This window comes from Cetorhinus maximus, chromosome 2, assembly GCF_964194155.1.
Source record: "Cetorhinus maximus chromosome 2, sCetMax3.hap1.1, whole genome shotgun sequence".
Lineage (NCBI taxonomy): Eukaryota > Metazoa > Chordata > Chondrichthyes > Lamniformes > Cetorhinidae > Cetorhinus > Cetorhinus maximus.
The window spans coordinates 77,164,840-77,175,689 of record NC_135880.1 but is presented as its reverse complement, the minus strand read 5'-3'; the positions used below and the strand labels follow the sequence as shown (position 1 = coordinate 77,175,689).

Genomic DNA, 10,850 nt, shown 5'->3' with positions numbered 1-10,850 from the left:
AGGATTGCTATAGTATCTGAGGAGTTTGAAGATCCCAACTTCTGATCTTATGATGGGAGGGAATGTCATTGATGAAGCAGCTGAAGACGGTTGGGCCTAGGACATGACCCTGGAAATCCTGCAGTGATGTCCTGGGACTGATATGATTGACTTCTAACTACAACCCTCTTCCTTTGTGCTGTGGTGGCCTAGACAACTATAGGGAGCCCACTTTGTACTAAAAGGGTTAATGGAGAAATTGAATTAAATGCTTAGGCCTAAGAGAAAAATACTGCAACCTTGAAGAACAATATCATCTTGTCTGACCACTATAGTAAGATGAGCCCTGAGACATTCCAAAGTTGTGATAACCAAGTGCGTAGGTACTGCACCTGTTGTGTAGGAATGGAAATTAACTAAAACATGGATTGGTCAGTTAACGTATGCAAATAGGCGGATTGAGATGTGCAAAATTTACTGATTGGTTGTAAAATGCTTTTAAGCAAGTGTTTCTGTACTCTGCTTTGAGACGGTACAATAGCTCTCGCTGTATTGTTCTCCCTTGTGCACAAGTAATAAATGGGGTTTCTATGTATTAATGATGCCTCGGTGTGATTAATCTCCGACAGTTTCTGGAGGTTCCACCGAGATGACTAACCCCTGGGGTTGAGTCACGGAGCGCCAGCGTTAGGACCTCGCGGTTCAAGGACTCCTCAGTCTGTGGCAGCCCCATTTGGGCTTCAGGGGTTCGTTGACCTGCGATCTGCCTTCGCCTGCCTGTGGCTGACTCTCAGGGTAAGTCATCTATTTAAATATTTGGGAGATTAATTTGGCCAGTAATTTAGTGTAAGTTAGTAGTAGTATAGCCAGGGGTTTGAGTCCCCTGGAGGTGAAAAAGTTAGTAATAGTATACCCAGGGGTTCGAGTCCCCTGGAGGTGAAAAATAGTAGTAGTATACCCAGGGCTTCGAGTCTCCTGGAGGTGAAAAATAGTAGTAGTATACCCAGGGGTTCGAGTCCCCTGGAGGTGAAAAATAGTAGTAGTATACCCAGGGGTTCGAGTCCCCTGGAGGTGAAAAATAGTAGTAGTATACCCAGGAGTTCGAGTCCCCTGGAAGTGAAAAATAGTAGTAGTATACCCAGGTATTCGAGTCCCCTGGAGGTGAAAAATAGTAGTAGTATACCCAGGTATTCGAGTCCCCTGGAGGTGAAAAATAGTAGTATACCCAGGGGTTTGAGTGCCCTGGAGGTGAAAAGTAAGTAATTTCTGTGTTTTTTTGTGTATATTATTAAGTAAAAATGGGAAATATAGCATCAAAGAAACCCCAGGTTCCCCCTTTGAAGGGAACCCCAAATGCATACATGTATGTCCATTATGGGTCTGAAAGTGTCCAACATGTTTCTGATTGGGTTAACTGGACTCAAGATAAAGGAGAGAGCTTCCCACCAGATGGAACTTTTAATTGGGACTGAATTGAGTGCTTATATGTTTTAAGGGAGGTAGATAGTCCACTACTGAATTTTCTGTAACTTAAAAAAAACAAATTGATCTAAGTTACAAGAGCTGTTTGTGCTGGAGGGAGAGAGAGGGTCCCCTAGGGGGTTAATGAGCAATTGACAAGCAGCAGCAGAGAAAATGTGAGCTTTCGTCAGTTTGAAGGTCCCTATAGATGAAGCCTTCAAGATCCCTTTATTCCCCCACTGCTACTTGAAGCTTCGTTTAGAGTCAAGTTCAATATTATAGGAGTATCGATACGTACCTTTATCTATGTGTTTGTTTGTGTGCAATGAAGCATTTGTATGTGAGCTTTAATGTGTTTTCGTCCCTAAATTGTCTTTTGCGTGTGTGGTTGAGCACTTTAAGAGTTGGAAGCCCCATATTAGATTAAAGGAAAGGTTTATTCAAATATTCCAAAGTTTTGAGTATAAGGTTTGAGTTGAGATTTCTGGCAAAAATCGTAATTTGAAGGTAGTGTAAAGATAAAACAGGGCTTGCCTTTGTTTGAGGTGAACCAACCCTTGTACCCACCCCCTTGCAGACTAGTAGGGAATAACCCTCATCATCAGCTTCCAAACTGATTGGGATTAATACATACGAGTTAGTATTCTAAAATTCTGAGGAAAAAAGATTACTTGAAATTCAGAAAGATTCTAGGAAAACCAAAAGACATAAACACAAGGTCTAGGTGGTTCCTTAAGAAGAGATGAATTAAATATTAAAGGAAATCTGCTTTCCAAAAGCACTGGAATTTGAATTTGGGACAATCTTGAGATGTAAAGTGCAGTGTAATTTAACAGGTTACTTTGAATAACGAGAATGCTAAGATAAAGAATGTGTCGATAAACATACGGAAATTATAACTTGGATACAAATCGTTACACGCGAAAAAGAGGTTGCTTTAATTTTGATAGTGTAAATTACAGTTCTTACAAAGTTTAAAAATTTTAGGTTTGGTTCTTGATAATTTCTCAAAAGGGAATTTTCATTTTAAAAGGTTTGACAGCAATTGGCACTAATTCAAATGCTGAAAACTTTTGTATTTGTAAAGTCTGTTCCCAAAATATGAAGCTAAGCTCAAGACCTTGACAAAGTTTGGCAGAAATCCAATTTTTGGCTGAGTTAATGAATCTGGGATAATTCTAAAAGAAACGGGTCAGACACAATTTAGTGGGTTACTTTTGAGACAATAAAATGTTTGAGAAGATAAGGAAGCAAAACTTGTCAATACCTGATTTCTGTCTTTAAAGCTGTTATGAGAATATTTTATTTATTTTAAAGTCTCTCCAGGCAACCTGAACAAGATGTTAGCTGTTGCATGTATAAAATGGTATGAGGCAAGTAGGAGAAAGAGTTAGGGAAAGAGGACATAATATACAAACTGTTTTAAGGGAAATGAATTTGATAATCTGGCCATCAACTGAGGCATTGGAACTGCCTAAAGAGTAAGGAAACATTTTAAACAATCAAGACAATAGAGAAATTGACTTCAAGAGAATCAAGATGATCGTGGTCAGGAAAAAAAAACCTTGGAGATAAAATTATTCAGTGTCTGTAGTTGAGACAATTGAAGGGCAAGGAGTGGGGGTGCCTACCCAGATGGATTCAGATCAGGGAACTCATTTCACAGGGAGAGTCATTAAAGAAATGTGTAATCTTATGGAGATTAAACCGAAATTCCATACTCCTTACCACCCCCAGAGTCCAGGGATGGTGGAAAGGATGAACTGAACTTTAAAAACATCTATAGCCTAAGCAATTCAGGAGACAGGCAACAACTGGGCCACAGTATTGCCCAACATTCTGATGCGCCTTAGGGCTACACCAAATAGGACTACCAGGTTCACCGCATTGAATTGATAACAGGAAGGGCCATGCAATTACTTGAAGGCATTATAGTAAGAGGTATGGGGCCACTGAAAGGAAAAATACAGAACAATGTAAGGGAATTAAGTAGGCAATTACATGAGTTAAGGAAGGAAGTCAGAGACCGACAGGTGATTAAGGATATGGAAACAGGTAAATCCAAAGAGCAACAATGGACCAAGTGGGAATAAGGTGATGGTCAGGGTGAGCTTGGAGCGAACAGGCATGGACCATATGAGGTAATTATGACAGGTGATACATGCGCACTTGTAGATATGAGAACGAGAGCCGATGTTAATGTCTCCACAGATCTACGATCCTGGTCATGGGCATATCAGTACTGGCAACAAGGTTGGGGATCATCACTACTCATCCCACACTGCAGGAGGAACTTTGGTACAGCACGGACAGTGCCAAATGCGACATGCAACGTGGAATGATAAATGTAACAGTAGGAGAACAAGTGCTTTCAAATTGTAGTAAGAGTTTGCTTCAGATCGGGCATTGGAGGTCCGCCACTACCCAGCCACCTCCCACCTCTACTTTCACAGTCCGAGTAGAGATAATTGAAACCCCAAACCACACCGACTGACCCATCTTGTCCGACTATGCATCCAGGACCGGCGAATTGTTTGGTACTGGTTAATCAGAAGTTTTGTATGATAATGTACACCATGAGCTGGTACCCATAGTCTTGAATGTATCCGGTGTCGTCCTGCCCCAGTGGTGCTCAACCCATACCCAAGCACTCTATACGGCTCTGACGCGCCAATTGATGACTGAAGCAGCTCAGTTCAATGGCGAGATGCGATCAGGCTTGGGAGGGAACCACATTAAGCGCAGCCTGATAAATGATGCCGCTACAATATTCAATATAGGGACATCATTGGTTAATTCAAAGCCTGGCTACTGTGCTCGAAAGTCATGGGGGGACTATCAATAAATTAATTGAAATAGGGAAAAATATTTCAGACCAAGCGAGCAGAAATGATGTATGCAGCACCTATGGATCTTGGGCACTGGAACAAGCCCAAGAAAATTTAAGACAGATTAAAGAAGGGGTAGTCCCTTTATGGGTAACTAATGAGCATTTATTGAATCTCTCACAACACAAGAATCATGACTTGACCGGTTGCCAGCTCAGAGGTTTAACACATGTATATAGAATGAATGTTGAATGTATAGTGAATATATGCTAATAGGCATTATATTAGTAATACCTGACATACCTACGTCAATGACATAACCTAGGCAAGAGGCCCACAGTGACGGCTGGTACGGGACCCCAGCCATGGGGCCTGTTTGTACACCTACAAATGGACTTTATACAAATGCCTAAATGTATTGGATATAATTATGTTTTAGTTATGGTATGTTTGTTCTCGCGATGGGTGGAGGCATATCCCACCCGATGAAATGATGCTATTATTGTTGCAAAATTGTTGTTACGTGAATACATGCCCAGGTTTGGTATACCAGAGATTTTATCAAGTGATAATGGACCTCATTTTACCACTAAAGTAATAAAGGAACTGTTGAGGGCCTTACAATGCAACCATCACCTTTCCTGCCCATACCACCCCCAGTCTACTGGGGTGGTGGAAAGACAAAATGGTATTCTGAAAAATAAACTAGCTAAATTGAGTGAAGAAACTGGTTTGAAATGGCCTGAAGCTCTACCCTTGGCGCTCATGACTATGCGCTCTCACCCTAACCGTACCACCTCCCTCTCTCCTTATAAAGTTGTAATGGGACGTCCTACGCGCCTCCCAGTGGCCCCACCTTTGTCTGCTAGGGAAATGGACATCCACGCTATGGATCGGGGGGATGACTATATACTGTATATAGCGCTCACTAGTTCTCTCAAGAGCTTGCATATACAGGTAGTAGAAGCTCAGAAAAAGCCCACCATTGAAGACTGCCATCAATACTAGCCTGGGGACCTAGTCCTGGTAAAGACCTTCAGGAGAAAGAACTGTTTGGAACCTCATTGGGAGGGGCCTTTCCAAATCCTGCTCACCACCCATACAGCCGTGAAGGTAGAAGGACATCCCTTGTGGGTCCACGCATCGCACGTCAAGCAGACGCTGACCGTGGACGGAAGTGCTTGTGCAAGAACTTTAACTGAGCCATCAGAATGTGGACTCTGATTTGGATCCTGTCCCGCGTAGTTCTTGCGGGGGCATGGACTACCAATTCTGCGGTTCAATGAATGCAGGCCGTAGCCTCGCAAGTTAATTGGACTAAATGTTGGATTTGTACTAATTTTCCTGTTAACCCCATCTCCTCTGAGATGCATTTTCTGGCTTTCCCCTCAGATTCCGCATGGTCCCTAGGTAATACAGGGGCCCTCATTCAACAAACGCCCATTTGGAGACGGGAGCTCACCTTTGTGGTTTTTAAGGGGGAGGCCTGGCTATGCATCAGGAGAAATTATACCAAGGGTAGCACTCGGGTGGGCGAGCTGCCATTGGGTTCCTGTGCCTACCTTGCTGGTGGCAAGCCAGTTATCTATTCCCTCCCTCTCCTCAGGAATCAGGATTCCACTGAGGATGAAGCCCGACAACTAGGATACATAGAACTTGGCTAAAGGGGTGGATTGTCCTTTTTAGGACAAAAGGGGGGAAGTGTGGTGGCCTAGACAACTATAGGGAGCCCACTTAGTACTGAAAGGGTTAATGGAGAAATTGAATTAAATGCTTAGGCTTAAGAGAAAAATACTGCAACCTTGAAGAACAATAGCATCTTGTCTGACCACTATAGTAAGATGAGCCCTGAGACATTCCATGTGTCTCTCTCTCGGGCCGAATGTAATCAAAGTTGTGATAACCAAGTGCGTAGGCACTGCACCTGTTGTGTAGGAATGGAAATTAACTAAAACATGGATTGGTCGGTTAACGTATGCAAATAAGTGGATTGAGATGTGCAAAATGTATTGATTGGTTGTAAAATGCTTTTAAGTGTTTCAGTATTCTGCTTTGAGACGGTACAACAGCTCTCGCTATATTGTTCTCCCTTGTGCACAAGTAATAAATGGGGTTTCTATGTATTAATGATGCCTTGGTGTGATTAATCTTCGACAATGCTAGTCATGACTCTAACCAGTGGAAAGATTTCTCCCTGATTCCCATTTACTTCAATTTTGCTCGGGCTCTGTGATGCCACACTTGGTCAAAGGCTATCTTGATAGCAAGGGCAGTCACTCTCAACTCACATCTTGAGTTCACTTCTTTCGTCCATGTTTGGACCAAGGTCATAAACGAGGTCAGAAGCTGAGTGGCCCTGGCGGAACCCAAACTGATCATCAGTTAGCAGCTTATTGCTGTGTAAATGCCGTTTGATAGTACTGTCAACGAAACCTTCCATCACTTTGCTGATGATCGGGAATAGATTGATGGGATGGCAATTGGGCCGGTTAGATTTGGACAGGACAAACCCTGGCAACTTGCCACATTGCCAGGTAAATGCCTGTGTTGTCGCTGCACTGGAAGAGCTTGGCTAGGGGCATGCTAGTTCTGGAGCACAAGTCTTCAGTACAGCTGCCGGAATGTTGTCAGGGCCCAAAGTCCTTGCAGTATCTGGTGCCTTCAAGCATTTCTTGATATCACGTGAAGTGAATCGAACTGGCTAAGGACTGGCATCTGTGCTGCTAGGGACCTCAGGAGGAGGCCAAGGTGGATCATCCACTCAACACTTCTGGCTGAAGATGAAGATCTAGAGGATCCTTTACTATGAAGTCATTAAGTAACCATGTCTGATTACACATTACCAGGTGTAAAATAGCCCATTCCCTGGTTGGTTCCATAACATATTGTTCCAAGAAATTGTCCTGATTGTCTATGATCTCATCCTCCAGACTAACTTTGCCAATTTGATTTATCCAATATGAAGATTAAAATCGCTCACGATTATCTTTCTTACAAGTCTCCATTATTTCTTGATTTATACTCAGCCCTACAATGTAGCTATTGTTAGGGGGCCTATATGCACACCCATCAGTGACTTTCTTCCTTTGCTGTTTATGATCTCCACCCAAACATATCTTTAGTGAGACATTGGTGTCCCTCCTGAGACCAATGATTATCCCTCTAAAGTGATCATACAACAAAGTAGTCTTGCTCACTTTATTGGGTTCCAGACTACAAGTTGTTTCTTGTACTCTTGACTGAGAAGGGAAAATCAATGTCCTTCAAATCTTCCTCAGAAAATGGGAAACAATCTATGTATTGATTATTGATTTTTTTTTAATGTAGATTGCGGCTCTAAGACGTCTGGAATATTTTTGCAAATTCCCAATTCATTGCAATGACTTCACCAGGGTTTGATTCCTACCTTTTGGCAAACGGTATGTGTCAAGAGCTTTCTATATTTGTTTCCTCTTGACGGTAGTTTAGCTTTCTTCTGTATGGAACCAGCAGGCTTTGAGCAATTTCTAACCAACATCTTTTTTCTTGGGATGCTGACAATCCCTCTCTTCTGACTTTGATCCCAAGGAGATAGAATATCCTATATTCTTTCAGAGGCATAGGTTACTATCTGCCCCTCGAGGGTTTTTTTTATTCATTCACGGAATGTGGACTTCGTTGGCCAGGCCAGCATTTATTGCCCATCCATAGTTGCCCTTGAGATGCATGATGCATTCAGCTTGTCCAGCAACGGAGTTTTTCCAATCTCTGGTCAAATACGGAAGCTGTGAATGTTCAAGGATTAAGAATTCTGGATCTCAATTGTGCTTCTCTTGTTCAAACCTAAAGATCAGTGAGGTAGGTTGTTTATCCCCACCAACCCCATGCTGTTTACATGACTCAGGAGTACTCCCAATCTAAGCCCAGACCTCGGCAGAACAAGGCACCAAGGAGGTGCAGGAAGACTAAACACAGCTGGACATGTCGGCCCTCTGAAATTAGGACCTGTGGTAGAAGAGTGTTGCCGGGCTTGTAACAATAACAGTAACTTAAGTATTTATATTGTGACTTTTAACATAAAATATTTCAAGGTACATTACACGGGAATTATAAAGTAAAATACAACACCAAGCCCCATAAGGAGATACTAGGGCAGACGACAAAAAGCTTGGTCATAAAGGTAGATTTTAAGGACTTAAAGGAGGAAAGCAAGGTGGAGCGGCAGAGAGGTTTAAGGAGGGAATATCAGAGTTCAGGGGCCAGGCAGCACAGCCATAAATGAAGAGGCGGTTAAGATCATGGGGCTAGAGCTGGAGGAGCACAGATATTTGATGGTTGTTGGGCTGGGGTAGATTACAGATAGGGAGGGGCGAAAGCTCAGAGGAACTTGAAAACAAGGATGTGAATTTTAAGGTCAAGACATTGCTTAACCCGGAGCTAATGTAGATCAGTGAGCACTGAGGTGGTAGATGAACAAGATTTGATGTGAGTAAGGGCACATGCAGCAGAGTTTTGGGCAACCTTAAGTTTACAGAGGATATCAACAACTGTATGTGGGACTCTGTTTTGCAGAAGCAATTCATCTACCATTTTGAAAAACAAATTTTCCCAGTATCCTTTTTAAGTGCAATCTCAATTTTATAGTCCGAAATTAACCAATTTGTAATCCTCTTTCAGATAGGATGTGGATCTATGAAGACTTGTAATGTTTCTTTCAAACTTGGTGCAAGAGGCATAAAAAAATGAAATAAAATCACTAAAATATTGGGATGTAAGAAATCCTGAGTGGCCACCAATGCTTGTTTCAGAGTGTGTTTCTTGTTTCCAGTTTCTGAACTGTCTTCTCTCTGGAGCAATCACATGATGTGCAAGCTAGATACATTTGGAAAACTGTATACATCAGGAAGTTATACACAGGGCCACCAGAAATCACATTGAGCTGTTCTACTGAGAATTTGCTGTCTTTATGTGCTTTGTTTTAGAGGGATAGTTACTAAATATAATAGTTACTTAGTTTGGCATATCAAAGACCTTTAAAGTTCTGAAAATTCACCCTGGTGCTGAACGCTCTATTCAATTCCTCATGATCTCAGTTTTCTTCTTTAGATGGGTATGTATCTTCAGCAAAGGTTTGGGCTGTTGCCTTGTATCAATTTTTACTTCCCTAACTTAGGTCTGCCATTTTTGTTTTAATGTCAACAAATTAGTATCTCTGGCTTTTGCCAAAAGCTTTCGGCAGAATTTGCGATCTGTAAAATCTCTGGTATAGCAGATGGAAAAGCCAATGTAACCATGGAAACGCAAAAGAAATCTCCATATAGAGAGAAAACGAAATACTTTTTGTTGTGTCAGTCTTGTGTATATAATTAGGAGAGAAGGAGCTGTAAGCCAGTTTTAAAATGCATGTTGGAAATACTCAGCAGGTCTAGCATCTGCAGAAAGAGAAACGGACTTAACATTACAGCTGAATATTTCCAGCATTTTGTGTTTTTATTTCAGATTTCCAGCATCTGCAGTACTTTGCTCTTGTATTAAAATACATGTTGTTTGCGTGTCCTTGAGCCTGAAATGAATTCAACCAGAAGCAGTGATTAAAACAAAAAATGCTAGAAATATTCTGAAGGTCAGGCAGCATCTGTGGAGAGAAACAGGATTAACATTTCAGGTCGAGATAACCTTTCGTCAGAACAGCTGCGAACTGGCTGATAATACTTAAGCTTTTAATCATTTTCCACCTATTGCAATTCCTTCCCTTGTCACTTAACAATTTGTCTCCCATTTCCTCCCATCTCCAAGCTCATAATTCCCTCCCCACTCATATTAGTTGACATCAATAGCATACTTGTGTCACTGTCCTGTATCCTTTCAAAATCACCACCCGCACCCCATTAAGTAAACTCAACCATGAATAATATGTCTTCTCCAGCTATCACCCATTCCTTGACCTCTCTAATGTCCTTGAAATTAGATTGACTAGCTAGACTAGGTTGAGACTTAATAGGAGAAAGATGCAAAATATTCACACCTGCAAACAAAGGTAGGAGCAGCTGGGCTAACTGTGGGCAGACTTTAAGTCTCAAAGTTTTTGGACAGAAAGATACAGGTCTCGCTGAGACAAAAGGCTGGTGTGGTCAGCAGAAAGAAGGCTGTGGATCCTTTGCAAACTAAAGGAAAACGGGAGGGAGGACAGTCTCTGGTCAAAGAGACACATCCTGTGGTAATTTAAAGATTGTGGAAAATTTGTCCTGCCAGGGAGAAATTGTGGATCTTACTGCTGGTAGTCAATTCAGGAATTCTCCGAAAACTGAGGTAAGCGCCTTTCAACCTCACTCGACATTACGATTCTGTGAAGCGGGGAGATGTGAACCCATTGGAAGCTGGGAGTGACTGTAGCCTGTTTCCTATAAAGGCTTGTAACCCTGTGGAGAGCATATTGTCATTTGCATGTATGCAGTGTGGGGTTATCAGAGGTGTTGAAACATTGATAAGGGTAATCTTTTCTGTAGTTTAGTGTATTAATTGCCAACTAGGTAATGTCTAGTAGATGTTTATGGTTAATTTGTTACAAGTCTTAAAAATTGAAACCTTGTCATGCAATTCCAT

The 10,850-nt window shown here is 41.8% G+C and overlaps 1 long non-coding RNA gene across 1 annotated transcript; it reads left to right on the top strand.

The window, feature by feature from the left end:
- Positions 1-417: 417 nt before the first annotated feature.
- LOC144695375 (uncharacterized) lies at positions 418-6,388 on the top strand. Its single transcript, XR_013579946.1, has 2 exons — positions 418-774; positions 5,213-6,388. It is a non-coding gene; the product is annotated as an uncharacterized LOC144695375 (long non-coding RNA).
- Positions 6,389-10,850: the final 4,462 nt, after the last annotated feature.